Raw genomic sequence first — 26,236 nt, 5'->3', positions numbered from 1 at the left:
AAAACTGAAAGTAGGAGCAGTTTCCCCATTCACCAGGAATCCTTGGTCTCTCAGTACCTGAACAGTGTGATATGTGTGAGAGAAGCACTTCCTGTGACGATGCCCTGAGGCAGTGGTGGCGAACCTATGGCACGGGTGCCAGAGGTGGCACTCAGAGCCCTCTCTGTGGGCACTCACAGAGTCCCCCCCACCCCCACACATCTAGGCTGGCCTGGGCTGCTGGGCTCAATTATTAGCATTAAACCTAAGACCTAGTTTTGGGGAAGCAGTGTAGGTAACCCTGTTAAATGCTGTTAAACCTCACTGATTTTCATGCAAAGAACTAAAACATGATCCTTTACCTGGGAGTAAGCTCAGTTGCTGGCAATGGGGCTTGCTTCTGAGTAAATCCTCCTAGGGTTGTGATTCACCTGTTTGAAGAGTTGCATGGTTGCTTCGAAGCAAAGCCACCGACTACCACCAAGCTTACTCCCGAGTAACGCACACCTCAGAGCCAACCATTTTTTTTCTAAACTAAAACCTCAGTATTCAGGTTAAATTGTCATGTTGGCACGTTGTGATAAATAAGTGGGTTTGGGGTTGAAATTTGGGCACTCAGTCTCGAAAAGGTTCGCCATCACTGCCCTGAGGAGTAAGTCATCCAGGTATGGGTAAACATAGATTCCCTGTAAGCAGAGATGGGCCACCAAACCCACCAAACCCGTGTTGAAAACTTGGGGAGCTGACAAAAAGCCAATGGGGAAGGCCTGGTACTGGCAGTGAGAAGTGCCCAGACAAAACAAAGGAATTTCTGAGATGCTGGATGAATGGGGATACAGAAATAGGTGTCCTTTAAGTTCAGAGGTGTGAGGAAGTCTTCCTTGTGGAAGGCCTGAAGGATGGACCAAAGAGATTCCATCCTTAACTTTTTCATTGTATTTTTTTCTTTGTAACCTTTTCTTTGGTTTAGCCTTTTAAAATTCAGAATGACCCTCCAGTTGCCCAACTTCCTTAATTCTTCAAAGAGGGGATAATAAGTCCCCTTCATGTGTTTTCTTTCTGCCCCCTCTTCTATGGCTCCTATTCCTAGTAGGTGCGTTGCAGCCTTCCAGACAATCATTGACTTTTGGATTTGCTTGGGTGTGGGTGATGGAAAGAACAGGGAAGGGGGAGGAGAATGGAATTCTATTCTGTATCCTTCCCATACTACTGTCAGATACCATCCTTTCCCAGGCCTGAGACAAGAGCATCAGATGACCCCCTATCTGGAAGTCAGGTGCTGGAAGGTTTGGTGAAACTCCTATCAGACTTCTTGGAGGAGAAGGACTTTCCCTGGTATCCCAACTTGCAGGTGAAGTTCTTTAAAGTTCTGGTACCCTTCTGGTCTCTAAAAGAGAAGTTATGGAAGGGGCAAGAGGCACAAAAGGAATGCTGTCCTTTCCCTTAGATATCTTTGTCTCTGAGCAAGAGGCAGAAGTTGATTAAAGCGCTTTCTTTTTCTCTTTGGTTTTCATGAGAACTTTCAAAAGCAGCTTCTCCAAAAAGCAACTTGCCCCAGATGTGTTCTGATGCCAGGTTTGCCTTCGTCACTGCATCCACCTTCCAATTTTTTAAACCAGAAATTGTGACATACTAGGACATTCACAGCCTGAGCCCTGGCTGAGAATGTTATGTTGTCCACTGAGGCATCTGCTATGTACTGTGATGCCCTCTGGATCTTGAATAAGGATCCATGAAGGAAGACAGGATCAGCTTCAGAGTTCTTTAGTAGGCCATCTGCCCATACAGGCGAAGTGAGAGATGAGTACAGCTGTGTGGATGGCTAGTGAACTGGCCTCGTGCTCTTTCTTCAGTCTCAATCTTCCTGTCTGACTGATATTTTAAGGCATTTTCTCTATCCTTTGGCAGAATGGCTGTCAAGTGTAGGATAATTACCGGAGCAGCCACTAGAGGGACCTTGAGCTCCTCAATACTGTCAGAGACTAAACCTTCTCTTTAAACTAATTAGGTGGAGCTAAAGATTTAGCTGCTGCTGCTGCTGGAACAGCAGTGCTATTCAGACTGGAAGAGGATGCCCCCCTACAGTGCAAAAAATTTACATATCACTGCCTGAACAGTGGGAGGTGTGACCTAACCAGCCTGGATGACATCACCCAACTGTTGTAGAAAATCTACTTTATTTTAAATGCAATGGAATATTTAATATTTTAGAAAAGTGATTAATTTGTAGATATAATCCATGCAGTATTTTTTGTTAAACATAAAGTTTTTGTTAGACACAAAGTATGTTTAAAAATTCTAGTACCCAATATGGTCTACTAAAAAAAAAGTTGAGCTATTTTCTTGTTCAATGCTTCAATCTTATTAACATTGGGTTTACTAGCAGAATTGGCCTTAATAATTTTTTGCAAGCACATTATCCAAAGCGTGAAATTATAACTTGTCTATCTTGGCTTCAAGGCAGGTCTTGAATAAAAGAGATAAGTTCAGAGCTCATTTCTATGCAGAATATGTTCCTTCCCCATTAATCCACTGTCACTATTAATAATCTTACATCAACTTGATAAATCTTATACCTTACAAAGTAGCTAGGAAATAGACAGTAATTCCTGTATGGGACATTTGATGGGGAAAACGTGAGAAGTATTTGATATAACTGATAGATTACATGTTTCTATAAAGATATCGTTTTGCGTTATCTGCAGCTGGTTGATCGTCAAACAATCAAGAACAATATATCAAACAATGAAATTTGTACTCAAACGCTGCTGATAGCCTGAGGCTTCTAATTCAGTTGCCTAATGGCAGGGCCAACCTTGAGCTAGAACACTAATTCAATCATTATTGAATATATGAATATACTCTTCATTACATTTCTTGCAGTGAGATTTTTGTATGTTAGTAATGAAAAACTGATACGTATCTGCTGCACTGCCAAGCCAATTAAGCAGCATAATATGGGCACTTGGGACGGGATGTGCAAGAACACGTGCTTGCCACATAGCTAAAATGCCAAATTGCTGGCTTCAGTATGAGGAAACAGACAATTCCAAGTTGCCTTGCCTGCATGATTAATGCTGCATTAGCCAAAATGGATGGGACAGTCACAGCAAGACTTTCGCCTGCTAAATAAATAAATCATTGAAAAAGGTAAGGTTGTACTGTGGATATTCCAAATCACATTACTGCAAAGCCTTCTATTTCTATTAATGAGTTACTAATAGTTAGTTTCCCAATACAATTACATTATGTGTGGTGCTTTTTAGACAAGAACGCAGTGGTTCTTGAGGAAGGATGCAGACAGGTTATTCTTTATTGAAGCTAGGAAGGAACACCTTAATTAAACAGTTCATGACCTTAGAAATTTTGATTCAAAGACAATCACTCTCCATGTGAGTTTCTCTGCTGTATTATCTTGAATGAACACAGTCGAACATGATACAACATTATCAGTAGAAAGAGTAATAGAGTAAATTTGAAGAACTAACTGACTCAGCTTTTTAATGGAAACATGTCAGGGGATTGATATTATTTGTTTCTTGAAAAATTGAAACTGCAGTGATTCCAAATATAGAGCTGAAATATTGTCACTGTACACAATAAGCTGGGTGGACTACAGAGTCCCATGGAAATACATCATTTTAGGAGTTTGAAGCATTATTTTATTTCTGTCTTCCATAGCCCAGAAGTAGAGGAAAAAATGTTCATTCTGTGTTTTCAAAGACAGTTCACTTGCCGGATATATAGTCTGAACAAACATAAGAAAGCAATTTATGGTGACAAAACACTACGTATGTATTTGTACTTGTGAAATGTAGGGAAGAAAAACGAAAAAAAGTTTCTCCAAGAGGCTGAACACAGAAGATGTTGCTATTTACATTGCTTTCTGTCACATAAGTTCTGAAAGTAGCTTGAAGATGCTTCTAGACTGATCTCCGTTGACTTTCAAAACACATCAAATCAACCTTCCTGGATAGTGCTCAGAGAACTATACCCAAAATTATGTTCTCATGCCAGTTACATCAGTTTAAGAAAGGAAAATTAAACAGGTGAGATACACTACTGAAGATTGCTTTGTGGCTCACATACATAAATGTTATAATTCTTCTCCTCCACTGTCAAGTACCTGCTCTTATCACACACATTAATCAAAAGAAAATGGCTGTTAGATGTGTTCATTTCACATCTCACAATGGAATTACCAGTATAATAAAATCCTGATTTGGAGAGATTCAGTTTTGACATTAAAATAAGAAACTCAACACCCTTATTTCAGTTCTGCAATTTAAAACTGAAATTTAGTTTGAATTTAATCTCCACTTTAAAAAAATCCAACAAGACTGGCCACAGGGAGGGATGGGCTTCCCCTTCTTTCCAAGGCCTGGCGCTCACAAAAATGCTATAGTTTTCATTCTCATAGCACTAGCTGCAAAATGCATTCATCAGAGGTTGGGATCCAACAGTTCAGCTCCAGAACTACATCTGAATAAGGATCATTAAGCAGGTATCGTAACTGTATTTATTGGTTTAGTTCATTTATATCCTGCCTGCAGACCAGGAATTCAAACCTGTAATTCTAGTCCTTTTGCATCATTGTTGGATATGTTATGCTCTCTGACTGAATTGTTTTCATTTTTTAAAAATCATCTTCTACCTTTGTAACCCACTTCCTGGATTATGGTATGTCTTGGACAGTTTATTTGTGTGTTTGTTTGGACAGTTTATTTGGCTATTTGTTTGCTTTTAAATTCTGTAATCCTAGTTCTATGTTACTGTGGATGAGATATCTTAAATTGTCTGAATGAATTGTTCTAATCTGCTTTCAGTTTCAGTAAGAATAGTGGCCTATAAATACAGTACAATAGTGTGACATTATAAGCACTAAACCACATGGGCTCTCTGTAGTTATTTCTAGTATAAAACTGTTCTCCACTCTTTCAATGGAAAGGATTTCAGGATAGAGAGATAGTTGCCACTCTACATTCACTCTATAGCCAATGATGGTTTTCATCTGAGTACTGGACATTCAAGTTATGTGCAACACTGAGTCTTCTTCTAGTTCTATGAGCAGCTCAGAAAGATTTTCTAGATCTCTTTGTACCCCAGTCAATCTGGCCTCTAGCCAAAAGTTCTTAAACCAATCATGCTACTGTGTGAGAAAAAAATCCTTTCCAATCAAGGAATCTGAGTTGTTGCCCTTATAATAAACTGCTCTATCAGACCTGATCACATGGGTCACAGACAATTATAAGCAATTTTCTTAAGTTTGTTTTTAAAGTGCAGTTGATAAACGTCTCACTGCATTGTTCAGAAGATGCATGGGGACACTGGCCTCCACAGGACATTTATGGCTGGCCATGTGCACATGGTGTGTGCTGGCAAGGGTAGAGAGGAGGGTTTAGTCGTCTTGGATTTTTTTTACAAAATCAAAAATGGGCATTTTCTGGTTGCTAAAGTTTGAGAACCACAGAAGTTGCCTGGACTTATATTTATGCTGCCTTCCTCCCAATTTCAGGGTTCACTTAGTACAAGCAACAATATCATATCTAATAAGATTCAGTTCTTTTGTTCCCTGTCAGAGTCAGGTGGATGTTAACAAATGTTCTCAACAAGTGCTTGGAATGAGCTGGATAAGGAATTGTAACACAACCCAGATAATAGACAGAAATGCTACTTATTGGCAGTGTAGCTAGCCAGGGATTAAGGAATTAGTCTGTTGTGGAAGGAGCTACACTTTCCCCAAAGGATCAAGATTGTAGCATGAAAGTGGATTATTAGAGGTAAGGCTTCATTTCCTTTTGGATGTGTAGTGAATGTCTGTTGCTGTACCAGCTGTGGCCCTTACATTAAAAAGTCACACATGACCATGGCTATTTATTACTCTAATCTACTCTACATATGGTTGCTTTTGAAGATGGTTCAGATGATTCAAAAAACAGCAGCAAGGCTGTTAACTGGCCGTGCATATACAGAACATTTTTTTCATTGTTTGCCTAGTTGTTGAACACAATTCAAAGTGTTCCCTTCTATATTCACAGTGTTATCTTAAGCAAATCAGACCCTTCTGGATGCACTGAAATTCACTGAGAACACAATTCTCTCCATACATTGCTCCTAGGACAATAAGAAAAGCAATTATTTAACTATCCATTTTGTGTCTATGACTTCACTTCTATCTCCACCTTTAATGGAGGTTTTTTTCATATTTTGAGCATTCTGATGCTGTTGTCATGTTTAAATAAAATTATTAACTTTCTTGATCATTGTATAGGTAGAACAGAAAACAAATATTTTGAACAATGAATAGAATAACTTTGCTATTTGACTAGACTAGGAGAAGCACAACAAATTATACACATACCTGGAAGTTTACTTAATTTGTAGTATTTATAGTATATAATGACCCCATTCAGAGGCGGACCGCCCATTGGGCAAAGTGGGCAGCTGCCTTGGGCGTAGGAATTGTGGGTCACATGGGGGCATCACAATTCCTGAGCAGAAGCCCCGCCCATTCCCGACGGTGGCCGGCCCGGCCCACACAAGCCACCCAAGCAGCCGCACAGGTCAGACTCAGAGGAGGGGGGAGAGCTCCGCCTCCATGGCACCTCCAAAGTTCAGCGAGCTGTGAGCGCAGCCCTGACTCCGCCGCTATCTTCCCTGCCCAGCCCCTGCCTTGACCGAGGAGTCACGCGATGCAGAGGGCAGCCCGCCCATCACCCAATCGATTTGGGTAGGCTGAGGCTAAGCTCAGCTGCGCTGCAAGCCTGCGCAATTCCCGGGTTGGTGCAGTGGCACCCACCACCCACACGCATACTCAGCAGCTTGCTTAGAGGCCAGATGAGGGGGAAAGCTCCGCCCTCACGGCAGCGCGCCACATCCAAAGTTCTGCGAGCCCCGAGCTGTGAGCGTGGCCCTGACAGGCTGATCCCGCCGCTATCTTCCCTGCCCAGCCCCTGCCTTGGCTGGCTGGCTGTCGCTGATGAGTCATGCGATGGAGAGGGGGGCAGCCCGCCTGTCGTCACCTGAGCAATTCGGGTAAGGGCTAAGTCTGAGCTCAGCTATGCTGCGTGTGCCGACCTGACCAGGAAGGGTGAGTGCCGCAGCCGGGCTGCTCTCTGGGGCCCCCTCGCTTCTTCCCACCCAAGCCTCAGTCCTTCCAAAGGCTGCAGGACCGTGCAACTTGAGGCCTCAGGCCAGCAGCTGCGGGGATTCCCTCAGAACTCTTAAATTATACTTTTGTAAATGCTGTCATGGAGGAGAAAGGGTTAAGCCAGAGCCGATGGTGGACTGGCCATCCCTCTTCCGTATGTAGCGTCTGATGCTAACTACCCAGATGTGCCCCGGGGTTCTTTCTGGTCCCGGTCGTAGCGCTCGGACATTGAAGCCTGGAAAATCGTTGGCCTGGGGAGGTGGGTGGTGCTTGCCTGCCTCTTGAAATGCTTACTTGGTTTGCATCACAGCCCTGTCAATGCCTCAGCAACTGCAGCAGCGACCAACCTGGAACAGGACGTTTCCCTGCGAGGGAGAGCGCATTGTGGGAGCTCCCTTGGAACGTCCGAGTACTCTTGCTCTTGCTTGGGGGATATTTGGTGACATTGCTGGTGATTGCCCAGTGATTGCCCAGTGATGGGGGGGGTGTCGTTTCCACGGGTGCTGCTGAGTGACCCAGTTAAGGCAAACAGCCGTGTGTCGGAGCCACTGAGCAAGAGCAGGGCGGGCACATCCCGTGGGGGAAAACGAAAGCAACGCTGCGCTCTCCCTCGCAGGGAAACGTCCTGTTCCGGGCTGGTCGCTGCTGCAGTTGCCGAGGCAATGAAAGGGCTGTGATGCAAACTCAGCTGCCCGTGAAGGGTGAGTGCCATGGCCGGGCTGCTCTGGCCGTGGCGGGGCATCAAACTTAGGTTTTGCCCAGGGCGCCAGTTTGCCTAGGAACGCCACTGACCCCATTGCTGGGGTCACCATAACTCAGTTGTGACTTGACAGCACTTAGGTACCTATATATGGACTTTTGAAAATTTACAGCAGCCAAAAAGCTGATCCAAACCTGTTCATGTTTAATAGGAAAAATTATTGCTACTGTCCAGATTTGGCCTGCTTGCCAGCCATAAGGTTGGAGTTTAGCTGCAGCAGAGCAATTCTCTATTTGCACCATTTCAGCTAAAGACAATCAACAGGAGCAGGTTGTTAGTTAAAATACAGGACAAGGCAGGCATACAGACTTCTTTTGTTTTGGTTGAACAAGCACAAGATTAAAACATTTTCTCAAACCGCTTGAAGCTTTTGTCTAAGAACTGCTTTCCACAGAGGCAGGTCACCTTATAAATTACAGCGGCAGTTTTAGAGTATTGCTGAAACCTGGTGTTAAATTGGCACCCAGTGATGGAGCTCCTAAAACATTTTTCTGTTAAAGTGACAAAAACAGGACTCAAATTATATATCATGGCATCAATCAAACAAACTGCCAGCATTAGGAACAGTCTTCCTGACTCTAAGACATTAAAAGTTCAACAGAACAAAACTATCACCTGACAAAGTAAACCTGTATAATAAAGCACCGAGTCGATCGTTTTTTGGGGGTGGGGAGGGGTGGGGTTGATTTATTAGCTGCTTTTCAACTGGTGGCCAACAGTGATGACAAATATTCTACTACTGATACTTACAGAATACTTATCCAGTGGGTTCATTATTTGGAATATACTGCTTTAGTAACAGTGTGTATACAAGGGTTAAGAAGTCCCATAACATAAAACCAATGGGAGGGGGGTGTCATAACATATGTCAACAGCAATAAAACTGATGGGATTATATTTGACCTTCACTAATGTACCAGAAAGTGATAAGATATTTTTGTTAAATCCATTTACGCATACTACGCTATCTTCCTAGCATTTCTAGAGCTGAATGTGTAAGGAACATCAGTGCTTACAGGCTTAAGGTAGATAAATGGTACTCAAAGCAACAACTAGAAATATGTATTACTGCTCTGAAGGAATCAAAGTGCCTCCATTCTATTTTGGCAACCCAGAAGAGCTAAGGAGACAGGAAAGTCTCCTTCGGGGATGGGGTGGTATAAAAGCCGCAGAAATAAATAAATAAATAAATAAATAAATAAATAAATAAATAAATAAATAAAGTTGCAATAAGAGATTCCGACAAGACCATACCATAGTTGTGATTCTCTCCATGCTATGCAATACTACATTTGGTGCTTGACCCTTGAGAATAGTTTAACAGCCCAATCCAGGGTCAGCGGCTGGACTTGCCTATGGAGCAGGCACAGCCTTGTGCTGGCATGGGTGTCCACCCCACCGGCACAAGGGGTAAATGCAAGCATTGATCTATGTGTGAATGAGTTCAGACTGCTGGAAGGGAAACAATACAATTTTGGTGTTAATGTAGAAAACACGTGCAATATTCTCCATCGTCAAAAATTTAGTAGAAATTATAATAGCTTTGATATTGGGTAGCCCAATCCAAGGGACGGTGATATAGAGCAGCAGCCAGGGATGGTCCTGTGGCAGCATGCCTGCATGGTCTTCTATGGGGTTTCAGGTGACACAGGAAGGGGTTAAAGTTTGTTTTAAAAAAGCTGCCTAAAAATTCCCATAAGGAACACCAACCAATACCAAACTATAAGTCATCTGCTAGCATGGTAGATGTTCCTGGGCTGAAAATCCTTTGGGAGCTAATTACCACCCCTCCATGCCCCCCCCATGCTGGCAGAGACTGTTGTGGCAAGGGTCCACTGACACAGGGCCAAACATCCAGGTTTGGGTGTTGCAGCAGCCAGCCACTTTTCACAGTGCTGGTGGCACAGGCGCTGGCACAATCTTTCGCTGCTTCACCACCCCCACCTTTTGGATTGCACAGTAAATCATCTTCCATAAGTATCATATCAGTATCCACTCAGACTAATGACCCTGCAAATAGCCTTTTACCACAAATACGACAATAACTGATATTATTCCTGTATTGCATGGACTATTTTGTTTAGCTTTACTTTGGCATCCATTTTGTAGGTCTTACATTGATCCCTCAAAGTAAAAACAAAGCAAAACAAGATGGTGGCATAGATCTACATCAGATGACATATCTAGGTATTCCAGTCTGGTTTGTCTCCAATGAACTGTGTGTTATAGTGCAGCTCATTAACTCTGCTAAACAAACAAACACACAAACAAAACCTCAATAGAAACACAGAGAATCAAACCACATTCTCTATGCATACCCTTGTCCTGAATTTGAATATGTTAATCACACTAGAATGTCAAAGAATGATGATAAAATAAGGAGGGGGATATTATGGCTTAGCCAGTGAAACAGTTATCACAGATCAGCTCTGTTGTGTAGAACTTAAAACAAAATAGTAAAGTGACATTCAAAGAACAATTATCATTTGACAGCCTCATTCTTCAATGTGAACTGGAAGTAAATAGGTATGGTAAAAAAGTAGTTTATGATCAAGACCATCTGCCAACCAACAGAAAGAAGTCCTCAAGTGTGTGATAAATATTAGTCAGATACTACCAATAAGCATGCAGGTGGACTAGATATAGCAAATTGCCCTTTAAAATGTAATTTGAGCATATGATAGGAGTCCATGTTACAATTCCCATGTCAGTAACTGAGCACATGTTGGTTGAAAATAAAAAGGAGAATTTTTCTGTTGTGTTCTTAGTATTACCATGTTGTCCTTCAGCAGCACTGTTAGCATCAAGAAAAAAAATATAAACTGAAGCTTAAAAAAGCGATAATCTCTTTTTCAATAGATGAATCAATTACAGTTTTAAACTCAAAGATGAAACTTTGCCTCATGGTAAGTCTTTAAAAAAACCTAGTAAAAGCTTTTCATGCATACTTTTTTCCATGTTACTGAATCCCATCAAATGGAAGGAGAGAAACATGTTTCCCAATTCAGGGACATGGATGACCTCTAACACCATAAAGCGGTCATTCCGCTTTTGGAAAAGATCCATAAAACAATGTTCTTGTCACCACTTTAATGCCCACAGTAGCCCCAATGAAGTTAACAACAGGCACACAGCAATTCTAACTGCAGGGATATGCACTCCCTCTTCATATGCTTACATTCAGATTGTGGAAACATGCATGTTTATTTGCAGCTAAGTTATTTAACCAGGTGATCGCTCAATTGTATTTTTAATCGGATAGTAACACAAATCAAAACTAGATTCAGTGTAGCCAGTTACCCTATTTTTCAATAAATTACAAAAAATCACAGAAGTACTTATAGAAATGGGGGATTGGCTTTTAAAATGTACTGTGTCACAAAATTCTGCTTTCAGTCCTGCATGTTGCACAAGACGAGACCTTATGATTTTATTAAATACAAACGGCAAACTGCTGAAGTATTTTCTCACCGAAAAGCTGGAGATGTGGTGCTGCGTAGTAATTCATTGTAAGAGGGCATCTTTTCAGTTTATTTCCCATTGTCACAAGTTCCAGATAAAATCCTGAAAATGAAAAGAGCACATTTTCACATGACATTGGTAGCATATAGAGAATGAAAGGACATCAGACATGTGGAATTAAAGACTAAGTCAAAGTTTAGAGTATTAAGAATTATGTTACATGAGATCGAAATGGTCATAAGGTATTTTTGCCTCTGAGATTTTAAGATTTCTACACTAATAATGAAATTGCATCAGTGGACATATATTTGAAAATGAAGCCTGTTGTCACAGTGGCATATTAATACCATTTTAATACTCAAAAGTTTGTAATCCTGGGTATTGCCACTTTCCCTTAAGATAACAAGGATGAGCTACTCAGATTCAGAAATATTTTAACCTGGCCCAAAAGAATCATATCTGCAATATCCACTTCTGAATCTGAATGTTATTTTCTGAATAATCAGAAGTCCATGGTGCTTATGGAGAACAGACTGGGCTGCCTGGGAAAGTAAAAGTCAAATATATTTCCTAGACCAGAACTCCCCAACTTTTTTTGAAGCTGAAGGCACAGAATGGGTGCCACAGGATGCAGAAGCAGCCACAAAATGATGGCCACAGCTGAGGTCCACTAACACTGTGAAGATTCTTGTGCTATGATAGCAGCTATGCCAAAGAAATGTTTAAAACAATCTCTACAGTCAATCAAAATCTTAAGTATTCAGTCAGAAGTCTTACTGGGCAAAAGCCCTACCTAGCCCTGTCCACTTCATAAAAACACTTGGCTTGCACCAAAGAAGGGGTTGGTGGGTGCCATGATGCCCAAAGGCACCATGTTGGAATCCCATGTCCTAGACAGTCTGTTACTAAAGATAGCAGGTGCAAGCCACATATCTCCTGACTGGTGTTACCAAGGGAGGAAAGAGTAAAGTGCATGCAAATAATCCTGAAGTTGGCACAGAAAATAGAAAGAACATATACAGTGGTGGTTTCTTAACTAAAAATTGACAAAACTGTTTTACAGTCTTTATTCTGTCCTCTGACCTTTTGATGCTGATAAATGCTCTGCATGCTGAAACAGTTCTCCCCGTGTGTCCATACCTCTGAAGGTAGCTTCCCACCCTTTACAGCACCAGCTCTCCACTTCTGCATTGTGCAAAGTTAAACATTGCCCTGGTGAACGTTCTACTGCTTAGGTTCAGGATGAGCAGACTATACCAGACTGGTATAGTGCCACATCCACTCTATCCTGTGGAGTTGGTTCAGGCACTTGGAAAAGATCAGTAGCTGAGACTAACCTTCAAAAACTAAGTTCACCTTATTTTGTTGTACTGGAAAAAGAGCCAGTCCCCTGTCAACTTTAATATAATTTTGAATATTTGTCAATTCCAATTTAAAAAAAAAATTCAGACCTCAGAGGCCAAAATTCCAAATCTGAATTTTGTCCATGTGCATCTCCACACACAAAATGCATATTCTGACACAGTGCTTGAAATGTTTTGAAAACTATTCACAGATTTATAGACGTAGCAATTTCAGTAAAATAAAAACATGAATTTTTTTGATAATATTTTTATTGCAATTTCACAATAGGTATTAAGGAATATTTCATACAATTATAGGTGAGAGCATTTGTCCGTACATAAAAATAAAAGAGTTTCCCATATAGAGATTTACAAAAATCAAAACTTTACTACTCACATTTAATATTTATCCTTAATCCCTAAAACATGAATTTTTTAAAGTCTTTCTGTACAAAAAATAAAAATGCAGGGGAGGAGAACTGCAGATTCAGAATTTGTCTTTGCTGCAGACAGTGCCAGTCAGCTGTGAAATACACTAAAGACACTTCACTATTTCTATTTTAAGTGTCCTTAGATATCAAAACAGCTCTCATTAAGATTATATATATGCCTCCATATTGTTCCAATAAGATCAAAACCAGAAGTACTAGGGGGATATTTATATTATGCATCTCAACAGGAATAACCTGTATAACCTACATCCAGGGTCACAACACAGAGGCAAGCAAAGGCAAACCATCTTTGACCATTTCTTGTCTTGAGAACCCTATGCAGTTATCTTAAGTCGGCGGCAACTTGATGACACTTTCCACCACCACCCCTCTTTCTCTGCTGGGAAAGCAGAGAAGTGCAGGATTTTTTGTGGTAGGAGGGAGGGCCCTCACATGCAGGGAGGGTAAAATTTACTCCAGCTTGGAGATCCAGAGGTCCTGGTGAAAGCTCCAGCTACAATCCATATTACTGTGAGGAAAACACCAAGGACTAACTATACAGAGTGCCTGAGGATACTTGTAAAAAGCTATTTCTTAGTATCTATATACCTATTATTCAGATCTCTTGAGAGATTGGCTAAAGCCAATCTCAAGCAACATTCTGAACTGCTGGGCTTCCTGGGCCGTTTGTAAAACAGTGAGTTTGTGCGTGTGCAGTTAATTAGGACTGTTCACGTGAAACGCAGAGACATCAAAAACAGCAAATCCCAGAGTTCCTTGTACAAAACCAGGAGAGGAAATGGCACAGCAAAAATCCTGTAAGATTGTGGGAGCAAGTCCCTCTTTTTCTGGTATGATGTGCAGGTCCAAAATAAACCTAATTGTGTAGTTCATACTAAAAACCCAATCCAAACTGGATGGGAGGCAGCGAGCTCCTTGGTGGCCAAGGATGGTATGGCAAAAGCAGTAGTGCACCACCTTCAAAGAGGTTTTGGGCAGACGAGGAAGGAAAAAAATTAAAAACCCCTCATGTCACCTAGCATCATAGGCCAGATAGGCTTACACCATACTTTACAGTGGCAACCTGTGACAGCATAAGTCTATAGTGGCGGGGGAGGGGTGTTCCTGGCCTGAAAGTTGGCTCCACCTCAAGAAACACCCCCCTGGTCTGCCCCCTGCTACATCCATGTGCTCTTTTATGCTGCTGAAACTGCATGGCTGTGGTCTCTTCAAGGTCTGGCCACCATGGAGTTATGCAATGCCCACCTGCCAGCATCTTTACCCTTTCCACTGATGTGTCACTTACATCAGCAGGGTGGGCAAACATGCCAGCACATACCCACTCTGCTCCCAGGACTACTCCTCCCCCCTGGATTTGGGTGTAAATCTCTCTCTCTCTCTCTCTCTCTCTCTCTCTCTCATACCAATCAGTTAGCTAGAAATGTAAGAATGTAAAAGAAAGTGAACAAAGGTGTTTTCCGCCCACCACAATTACCCTGGGATAGAACTGGGATCATATATACCAGGTTGTTTGTATCTTTGTTTCTCTCTTTGCATGGCTATCCATTTTCATGAAGAAATCGAGCTGACATACTCTAGTTAATTTTGCATGAGTTCCCAATTTCTTTGTATTTACAATGCAAACAGGTGGGGGAGGTCCCCCGCTGGGTGCTCCCTTTGCTGCTGCCACCTGGCCATCCACCTAGGCTTCTTCCTTCTGCTTGGCTCCCCCCCCCCCCACGGCCACCACTCATCTGAGCACAAAAAGGAGAGGAGGAGGAGGAAGGTGATATCCTGCCCCTCCAGCGGGACGATGCCCAGCTTGCTGTTCACCAAACAAGGCAAACAGGGGCAGCAGAGGAGGTGGGGGGGGCAGTGGCAGCCAGACCCTGAATGGGCGCAAGGGTGGGGAGAGCAGGTGGCAAGGTGGAAAAAATAAAAAGTTCCTTCTCCCATGGTGTTTGCATGGCAGTGAGATGAGCATGGGATATTTTAAAAGAACCACCAATTTAGCAACTTTTTTAAAACCCCAGGATCAGGGAAATCTCACAGGATGCCAAGTACAGCCCTGTCACAGTCTATACATCTGAGTTCTGCGGCAGCAGAGATGTCTGACAGGCAGCCACTGCCGTGTCTCCCCCTCCACCAGGGTAAGTGTCCCAGGGAGGACAAAAGTGCCAGAGCAAGGATGAATAGCTCCTCAAGCCCTTCCCCCCACCCCCTTTTGACGGGGTTCTAAGCCATTTTTTTATTACCATACGTTACAAAACAGTTAACAAACTTGAACATCTCTCAGGCTGGGTGTTATTATTCAACAAAAGTAGCAAAAGCAGCCATTTTTTTCCCAGAAACATAACTACCTTGTTTCCCTGAATATAAGACATCCCCTAAAAATAAGACATAGTAGAGGTTTTGCTGAAGTGCGAAATATAAGACATCGCCCGAAAGTAAGACATAGCAAAGTTTTTGTTTGGAAGCATGCCCGACGAACAGAACACAGAAAAATAAGACATCCCCTGAAAATAAGACATAGCACATCTTTGGGAGCAAAAATTAATATAAGACACTGTCTTATATTCAGGGAAACACGGTATGTTAACAGCCATTTCAGAACAACAAACTTTTTTCTCGGCTGATGAGATTGCATGCACCGGATGAGACGTTATGGTTTCAGTGTGTCAGTGCAGCAGGTGGTGGGGATGTTACAAGAATACATAAATAAAAGCTACTCTTACTGAGCTTCTGAAATATGTGTACTGGATACAGCAAACAGCAAAAAAAAGGAAATGGAAAGACTGTTTTAATTGGAAAATAGTCAGACATACAAAGATAATATGCATACAAGGAAATGTGGAAGACTCATAGTACTGAAGCTGTACAGAAAGCACACAATGGCTTCATTTTGCACCTTTTATTTGTGAGCTAATAAATGTGGATGGGATACTGCCATGAAAGATTTCTGTGATAAGTTATCATAAAATGCAGGTGCTCCCTGCCCCATTGATTTTTAAGATCCCAGAGTCATCCTTCCCTTCACTGTCAATGTCTCTTCTCCCTTCAGCTGTTTTGGGGGGATGTGGTTGTGCTTGGAAATTATAAATGTTTCGGAATTAATCCTTTGACCTGAAAGATCAAAAGTTGCCAACATTAGCACTAATGCATTTTGCATGAACCTATAACTATTCCCCCTAGTGTCAAAATGTTAAATAAATGCTTGACTAGGTCAAATATAAACCATGCCAGTCCTGTTAAAGGAATACCACATAAGTGAAAATAATACACAGATGCCTATAGCTACAAGAAATATTTGGTGGAAGGGAGAAGACTGAAATTGGGTTTAAATCAATTTGATTTAAATCAAATCCACCCTGTCACCAGGTGACAGAGACTAGTTCACCTGGAGAAAATGTTAGTTTTGGAAGGTGGATTCTAGGACTTTAAAGTCCTTTCCACCCCTAAACCCCACCCTCCTCTGGCTCCATCCCCCAAATCTCCAGGCATTTCTCAACCCAAAGCTCACAACCCTACAATACATAAATTTCCCAACCCACATCTCAGAACCCTACAATACTTGTACAAGGACTTCTGTTTCCGGTTGACTAACTACAGATTGCAGATAATATATGCTACTATGCAAACTGTGGTTCATATTTCTTTTATACAGTCAGTTTTTCAGAATTTAATACCTGAACCAGGTTTATGTAAGCATTTTCAATTCAAATGTAATTGTTTTCAGCCTGCATCTTAGGCCCTTTCTGCGCATGCGCGGAAACGCACCTCCAACGGCATGAATTATGCTGGTGGAGGCTCGGGGACCGTTTGCACGCTAGCGTGAGAGTGGCCCCGACTTTCCCCTCCCCTCCAGTCACCCCCCCTCTACTCACCGTCCTGTCCAGCATCACTCTGGAGGGTTGCAGGGACCTGCCCACGCTGCTTTCTGACCTCCAGGGGTCGGAGGGCAGCGTGGGCGGGTCTCTGCAGCCCTCCAGAGTGATGGTGGATGGGACGGTGAGTGGAGGGGGAACGTGGAGTCTTCCCATTGGTGCTTTATGCACCGTGCCAACAGTTAGACGGCGCTTTGCAAAAACCTTCACGCTGCTCCCAGGGGCCAGGACGGCGCTGCTGCGATGCAGCAATGCCTCCTGTGTGAACAGCAGCTGTATTTCACCTGTACTTCACTGCTGTATTTCACCTGTGCGGAAAGGGCCTTCCTTTAACCTTGCTAGTTCTCTACAGAAGAACACTGTACCAACTCTCAAAGAGAGACAGCAATGATTTTTAAAAAGTGAAAAATACCAAAACACATTTCAAAATGCCATATTTGGCAAGCTGTGTCCACAGGTAAAGAGGGCTATCGGGATACTTTTAGTTTCCTAGCGTTTTTACTCATTTGTGGTCTCTTTTACATTGAGTATACATTTCCTTCAGGCTTGATTCCTGGTTACTCATATGTTTCCCCCTCTTCGACAGTCCACCTGCCTTCAGATCAGAAAACCCCCATGGTTTTCAAAAGCGTTGAAAATGTGACTTTTCCTCTTACATTTCAGGGAAAGCAATGGAGATCAGCATGCATTTAGCTCTCATCAAGTTTTGTTGCTCCTTGCTGCCTTCTCCTGCTCTTACAACAACAGCCTCTCCCACTCTTCAGGCCACCCTTTCAGAAGGATCAGAAGGGCTTTCTTTTTTTAAAAAAATTCAATTGACAAGAAATTGACTAAGTCAACAAACTAAGACTGCAAAACAAAACAAAAAAAGTGGCAGGCAACCCCAAACATGGAAACAACAAGGAAACAGCAGGAGGGCAAAATGGTGGATTGGATTGGATTGGATTGGATTGGATTGGATTGGATTGGCTAGGAACAATTCACTGGAGGAGAATCCCTGTGCAAACAAAAAACTGCTCAAAAACCCCACTGGGAAGCAAAACAGCCACTGGGTAAGTACTGTATGCATAAATAGCCCCAGAGCTTGCAAAGCAAGGGCCTCCTGCTTCAGCTTTTAAAGTTCTTTGTCTCCTTTCACTGGTCTTGCCACATTGTTCACCAAAATTCTCAGTGGGTTGCCAACTCCAGGTTGGGAATTTTTTGGAGGTTTGATGGTGGAGCCCAATAAGAATGAAGTTACGGGAGGGGAGGGACCTTGGAGGCTATAACGCTACTGAGTTCCACCATCCCAAGCAGCATTTTGATCCTGGAGAACTGATCTCTGCAACCTGAAGATGTACAGGCTCATCTGGGAAGCCTAATTCTGAGTCTTGTGTTTTAAGTTTTAATTGAAAAAGATGAATTGGTATTTTAGTGTATATGGTGCCCTGATGTTGTTAATCTCCTCTCTGTTGTGCTAGTTTTCTATGGGTAAGACTTTTTTTAATGTGGGAAAGCAATGTTGTAAAGCCTGCTGTCTAATGTGGCACAATAAAAAAACTTTGCTCCAAATATAGAATCACCAAGTATACACAGTTATCAGACCTGAGGCTTGTAGCCAGTTAGAGCCAATATTAACGACACACATTGCTAACCAGACACATTTCATTTTTTTTGCTGTGGTTTCTGGTCAGATTTTATTTATGTATTTATTTTATTTATCATCAAACTTATATACCGCCCCTTCCCCGAAGGGCTCTGGGTGGTGAACATCAGAACAAAACCACGAACAAATGGAGCAGAAAAAAATATAAATTATAAATAAATAATGTAGGCTCCATGGACCATAAAATCACTAAAACCCATTAAATACAGCATTCCAAGTATACTTCCCGGCGTCCGACATTAAAAACTTTCAGTAAAACCCTCCCAACAAGGGGGAAACGGTGGGTTGCATTGATGTTAAAAGTCCCAAGACATAAGGGGGGCAAAAAGGGAGGGTGCAATCAGAACATTCTGACACTCTTTGAAGAAACATAAAGCTCCACAAAACCAACTTGACCAGAGGTTGTAGCAGGACTAAAGAAAGGAGCAATTTCTGTATTAAGCAATGATGACTATCATATTGTCTACCAGTTTCAGAAAAGTTACTGCCTGTACACAAGTCAACCACGCAATGAGATATATGGATTTAATGGCACCATGTTGATGAAATGTCATGATCAAAATTACTTTATGCACTACTTCCCAACATCATCTCCATTTCTATAAGCTCTCTCAATTAAAACTCAAGACAGATGTCAAACCAAGAAAACCTTCAAATATCCTTGACTGCCTTTCAAAATATAATTCAGCTGCTATGTGATGAGACCAACATATTGTGTTCCACTGATGAATGCTTGCCTCTAAAAAAAACTAAGCAGTTTATAATTTCACTCTAATCTTACCCATTTAGCTAAATTGTGTTCCTCTTTAAATGAAAGGTGTTTGCTTGACAAGTAACAAAAGACTTTGCAACCATCTGTAAGATTAGTCTATTGTGTGTTTTTTCTCCTTTTATCAGTTCCATGACAAATTATTTTTCCCCTTTGCTTATGGCAGAACATTCTATATATCGGCATAATGCACCCTTATATAAACATCTGTGATTCTTGTTGATGCTTGTGATTGTAAACAAAGGAACCCAGACTTACTGGGAGCCTATTTTGCTGGCCTGTGTGGTATGGGGACACATTTTCTGCGAGACTGGGCTCTAGGCTTTCCAGTGGCAAGGTATTTTTTGCCTCCCCATGTTTCCGGAAAGCCCTCTTCGGAATGGTGGGGAAAAGTGGCTGTGATGCTGTGTCTGGGAACTTGGCCCTTTGGATGGGGCTGCCCCCTACAAGAATACAGCATATTTTCACTATGTCTGTCAAAAGACTGAGGAACAAATAGCAGTTGAGATACAATGTGAAATATATTTAGATTCTTCAGGGGCCCAAATACAACAGAACTACAACTGTGTAATTTTCAAGAACAATATAATGTTCTAGAAAGCACCCTGAAGCAAAACACAGAATTGTTTATTTCACCTCCATGAACAATAAAAATAAAAATCAACAGCTGGTAATGAGAGCATAAAACAATTGCAGTAAGTGGGAAACTTGCAGTCCAGGCTTAATGATAATGAAACACCATCACTATACCTTTCTAGGATAAAGATGACAGGAGATGTGTGCATTAATGTGCCACATATTCCTGAATCTTTATCACCGTTGACATCCTAGTGTCTGCCCCCCCCCCTTCCAATTTTCTGGCAGCATTTAAAGCTCTTATTAAAGCGCTGCTTCCATTGAAACCATTATTATCTGCCCCCGGATACATAGCACTTTGTTTTAAAAAAGCATTTATGTTGCTCCAGATGCATATTAGTGAAATGTGTCTTTTGGTAAAGATGTGCTCCCCATTTTATTCCCTGCAGCAGGAACAGGGAAGAAAATGGCGGGCACAACTTTACAAAAAGGCAAATCTTGGAAATGTGTATCAGGAAAATATATATGCTATTTTAACAAAGTGCTGTCTTTCCTGGGGAAGTTAATAATGGTTTTGATTAAAATGGTGCTCTAATAAGAGTTTTAAATGCTGCCAGAGAATCGGACCACTTGACAATGCGGACACATGCAGTGTGGCATAGCGCTAAGGTGGGGGGGGGTGCATGATGCACCGGATGTGCACCAGTGCAGGGGCATGGCAGGGAAATTACAGGGTGGGGTTGGGCAGGGGCGGAGGACGCACACGTGCCCTGGGTGCAGTTCCCCCTCCGGCCATGGGCACATGCTGTTCCAACTTCCATCGGAGAACACATGACCACATTGTCAACTTTATTATGGAAAAGGTATAGTAATGGTCAATGAACCATTATTAAAGTTTATCAAAACCTTGTTAAAGATACATAGAAGAAGAAGGTTTTGGATTTATATCCCCCCTTTCTCTCCTGTAGGAGAGTCAAAGAGGCTTACAATCTCCTTGCCCTTCCCCCCTCACAACAAACACCCTGTGAGGCAGGTGGGGCTGAGAGAGCTCCGAGAAGCTGTGACTAACCCAAGGTCACCCAGCTGGCGTGTGTGGGAGTGTACAGGCTAATCTGAATTCCCCAGATAAACCTCCACAGCTCAGGTGGTAGAGCGGAGAATCAAACCCGGTTCCTCCAGATTAGATACACGAGCTCTTAACCTCCTACGCCACTGCTGCTCACAAAAGGTACAGTAATTTGTAGATAGCTGTGGTAGCAGCTGCCAAGAAACGATGAAATAAATATTCAAATAGAACTAGAATCCCAATACATTCATCATACTGGATAGTTAAAAATCTCAATACTGTTTCAAACGTGGCACTTTTGAAACTGCATTTATTGCTTTCAGTAGGTTCTACTGCAGCTCTTAAAATCAGTATGAGAATTTCAAAGTAGATTTAATTTAAATTTACCAAATTTTAAAACTGGTCAAGGTGTGAAACTGCAAAATGAATTCCTGCAAAGGTGTAGTTTTGACCTAATTGTAGATCCAAATTTAATACACTATTCTGTCAATGTTTCCTTCCAGAATGGCTGAAAAGCTCTGTCGAACATGTAAGAGGAATGAGATCTTCAGTAGCACCTCTCAGCGTTTCCCTTTTGCAATACCATATAAGATGCACAAATATAAATATTCAGGAATTTTTTGCTTCTACTTCCTCTGGCACTTCAGTCTACACATACACCATCTTTTATTGATGATAGAAAAATAGTAGGAAGGTACTACTGAATATAAAATTTCAAAACCCCTCAACTTCCACCCCTCTGCAAATCCACCCCGGCTTCAGTTATGCTGAAGCCTGAGGCTTGGACTTACATCCATTTAACTCTACAGTTGGCTTTCTGGGATTGGGTTTTTCCAAATTATTTTTTTTGTATCTCAGTATGGCTGGAAAGCCTTCTGGAGGTGGTGCCGGCCCCAGCTGCCACAGGATTGGGCTGTTAAAGTTTTAGCTTCGGTGTAGCTATGCGGGCAGCATTGTACAAGTTACTTCCTATGAACTGGGTATAGCTTAGTCAGTGATGGCGAACCTTTGGCACTCCAGATGTTATGGACTACAATTCCCATCAGCCCCTACCAGCATGGCCAATTGGCCAAAATCATACAAAATCTGTCTGTATGGATGTGTGTGTGTGTATTATTTACACGATGCAGTATTCTTCCACATGTGAATCCTCCATTACATATCAATACGCAATTAACACTACAAGAAGTTTAATGATTGGCAAAAAAAGATGGGTGGGGAAGGGGAAGCTTGACAAGCATTTTCATCGTAACATAGTACCATGCATTAATTAACTTACAACAGACCTATGGTGACTATAAAGTGATTCCAGAAATACACTTAGAGATCTAATTATTGACTACTGTCACACAAATTATCCTATTAATCCAGGTTTGGTTAAATTGGATCTTATCTAGGCAATCATGATAAAACCCCAAAGGAGCCAAATGGTATTTTAAAGGAGACGCTAAAGGTGAGTATTGAGGTTAACCAAAAAAAATTAAACACCTGTACAGAACATGATTCACTGAAAGTAATTTCTCTATCGAGGATACTACTTAATAAATAAAAATGCACTGATTTTCATGTGCTTTATATTTATGCAATTCTACAGCCATTTCCTTTACCATTTTCCCTTAGAAGCCTTTGCTATCTTTTTGAAGTATATAAAATCATACAAAATAATTTTGGTAAAATGGTGAACACTCCACAACAGTTTTTAAAAACGCATTCAGGAACTGGCTGCACAACAGTCAGTTCTTGAATACATGCTTTGTCTTGTCAGTTTATCAATTTCGAACACATCAATGCTTCTTAAAAGTCAGAGCCAACGTGGTGTAGTGGTTAAGAGTAGGTGGTTTCTAATCTGGAGAACCAGGTTTCATTCCCCACTCCACTTGAGTGGAAGAGGATTATCTGGTGAACCAGATGTGTTTCTGCCAAGGACGTAGGCTAAGGGGCGGTTCCCATGTTTAAACCCCTCCATACCAAAGAAACCATTTGCAATAGAGAAACTCAAGGGCCCTGCCATTGCTACCACCTTCACCTTGGAACTGTATAATCACTTCAACCTTTTCAGGGAAATGGCAGACATAGGAGACCACCGGAGTAGCCATAGGGATACCATCACAGAATGTGCCCAAAACACTATTGGGAGAAGATGAGGGTGATGGAAGGAGCAGCGGATCCAAGACCAAACATGGAAGCTGATTGATGAAAGAAAAGCCATAAAACTGAAATGGGAGCAGGCTAAAGAAAGAAAAAAAGTCAAAGGTATACAGAGCTTGACCAAGCTGGACAAAATGATCCCCAACCCCCCTACTGCATCATCAGTGAACTGACTAGAACCAGGAACAGCTCTAATGTCCTGATTAGGGACAAATCCACCTTAAAGGGAGAATCGGGGATCCCCAGTTAAAACAACATTGAAAGTGATGCTGTTTGGGGGTGGATTATCCCCACCCTGAAACAGCATCACATTCAATGTTTAAACCGGGGACCTCAGATTCTCCCTTTAAATCCATGCATTTAAATGGATGGATTTAAAAAGATTTTAAAGGGGATGGATTTAAAAGGAGAATCTGGGGAAATCTGATGAGTGCCTGATGTCAGGGGTGCAATTGTTAGGCTAGCAGCACCAAACTGTCAGAGTATCTTTAGGCGACTCTCCTGATGATGCCACCCAGGTTTGGTGAAGTTTGGTTCAGGGGGTCCAAAGTTATGGGCCCTCAAAGGTTTAGCCCCCATCTTCCATTAGCTCCCATTGGAAACAATGAGGGATGGGGCACCCCCTTTGGGAGTCCATTAACATTGGACCCCCTGAACCAAACCTCACCAAATCTATATAGTATCATCAGGAGAGTCTCCTGAAAGATCCCTGAAATTTTGGTGCTGGTAGCCTTAAAACTGCACCCCCTGCAGGTCAGGAACTGAAAAATGCTTTAAAATACAAAAAAAACCCATAAACGGGGGGTAGAGCTTCGGACAGGTAATAGGGGGGTTAAACCTAGGAAACCCCCCTTACCTATGTCCTTGGATGGAAATCAGGCAGGCATTAACAAGCATCAATTTGGGCACAGGTAAATTCTCAATCAAGCTTTATAATTTTCATCAATTGCTTAGATATTATGACTGGTTCTTTACTTTAAACTTTATAAGTTTCACAGTTGCTTAGATGTTATGAGAGGTTATTTACTTTAAGATGGTTCAGTTTGATGTTACTGGTGAATGGATTCACAATGATTCTGGATTTTAACAGACTGGTTCCCTTTCACACAGTACACATACAGCCTTGACACTGTTCACTACCAACTTCACATAAATCTCCCTCCTGAGGTAACTTTAGCAGAACACTGATACACCAGACTGGGAATTCACCTGTGTGTATGATTCCCTTACTAACTGGATTAAGAATTCTTCACCCAGAAGATATATTCCCTTCCTTTTTATTTATGGTCATGTGCGGAAAGGCTCCCTGCTATTCCACCTTCAGCTTTGACCACTAACTAAAGTTCTCCAGTTTGTATATTTTCTGCTGTCAGCATACACTGAACTCAGTATATTTCAAGTCAGATCCACTACTTGACTGAAATCCCCTTAGAGCAGATATTTATCACACAATTAAACTCACAGGAACCCCTATCCAAAAGCTGAAAAAACATTTCTTCTCAGAGAGATACCTCCTCCCTCTCCAAATCAGCCAGTTGCTCCACCAATCAGAGTGCAGCTTACCCAATCAGGGTGCTTTCCTAGGAAGTTTTTCCCCACTCTGTTATAATAGCACCTTGTTCCACTGACTGTCTTGCAGTTTTAAACTTCTATTTTTCTGTGCAGACTGTCACACTGTCATGCCATTATTTTCCTGGTGGTGAACAATTTGGTACAGGAGCAGGGGGTTGCTTTCAGGACACTTGCAAACCTATGCTGACGTTTTCCTTTGAAATTCTTTTGTTCAAGATTGATGATTCTGACCCTAATGGTTCTAATGATTACCCAATGACTTCTGAATATGGCAGTTTTGAATTTGGGTACTTTTTCAAACCTGAAGACTTTCCTGCTTGTCCTATACAGAGGGCAGAAGACCATTAAATGCACACAATTGCATATATTACACCAAAGGATGAGCTAACAATGATATACCTAATGTTATTAGGTCCTATAACAATACTGTCTAAGTGTTTATGGGAACAAAACTGGTATCTTGGATCATTGCAGGGCTGGTCTCTCTAATGGGCAGTCAGTCCACTGTTGTTGGCAAAAAGCTGTTTTAGGTTGAGGGCTGCCTGTAACAAAGAAAAGGCCAGCCACCCAAGGCTTGTGGGAGAGAAGGCTTGTTATTATTCTGCTTAAATTTTACTCCACAAAGATTTACTTCTACTTCTCTTTGAACTCAGTGTCAAAACTCACAGAACTCAGCACAGCGGAAGGAGAAATAAACATCAATATATGTGGATGTTGACTTTTTCGTGCAGTCACATTGCACGTTATTTACAACCAGAGGGCACGTTTTCTATTATAAAAGGGTGAGTGTTCTTGGAAAGCTGATTGCTAGATAAACAACATTTGCAGAAAAGGCTGAAATGCCTTTTATTATGTAGAAACCATGCAGCTAGTAGAGCTTGTGACTAATTTTAAATGACTGTCATTGGGAAAGAATGAAGAAGAAGCTAAAGAAATGCAGAGCTATAATGTCATTACATCTCAGGAGCAGTAATCACAAATGGAAGAAAAATTGAACAGCTATTTTGTTTTCAGAGAAACAGACAGAAAATAGCTTAACTTGGTTGTCCATATTTTTTTGATGACTAGTTTTCAGGCCAATCCCTGAAAAGTCCCAGTGTGCTCAACAGGACTTACTCTCACCTCAGAATTATATCTTTAGTCAAACAGAAATCATGATCACACTCTTGAGGAAAGGTATAAGAAGCATTGACCTAGCTTGCTTAACAGAAACATGGCTGGAAGAAACAATGTGGTGTGATTATCCCAGTTAACACCCTCTGGTTGTGTGGTCCTCCACCAACCCCCATACATCCGGCCAAGGAGGAAGCATTGGGGAGTCCTTCAGCTTTCATATATTTTCAGTGAAAACTAGAACTAGCATTGACTGCATGCTTCTTACATTAGAGATTGAAGACAGATCAGGCATTCTCCTTGTCTACAAGCCACCTAGTTCCCCAGAGGGCACACTT

General features: G+C 41.8%; 1 protein-coding gene across 5 annotated transcripts in view; it reads right to left on the bottom strand.

The window, feature by feature from the left end:
* The window catches only part of PCDH15 (protocadherin related 15), a 904,280-nt gene that overhangs the window by 603,548 nt on the left and 274,496 nt on the right, over positions 1–26,236 (bottom strand). For all 5 annotated transcript variants that reach the window (XR_007245346.1, XM_048507034.1, XM_048507035.1 and 2 more), the window contains exon 3: positions 11,361–11,453. The gene's annotated coding sequence lies outside the window, so the exon portion shown is untranslated. The remainder of the gene's footprint in view (positions 1–11,360; positions 11,454–26,236) is intronic.

This window comes from Sphaerodactylus townsendi, linkage group LG08 (genome assembly GCF_021028975.2).
Source record: "Sphaerodactylus townsendi isolate TG3544 linkage group LG08, MPM_Stown_v2.3, whole genome shotgun sequence".
Taxonomy (NCBI): domain Eukaryota; kingdom Metazoa; phylum Chordata; class Lepidosauria; order Squamata; family Sphaerodactylidae; genus Sphaerodactylus; species Sphaerodactylus townsendi.
This window is presented reverse-complemented; position numbering and strand designations above follow the sequence as displayed.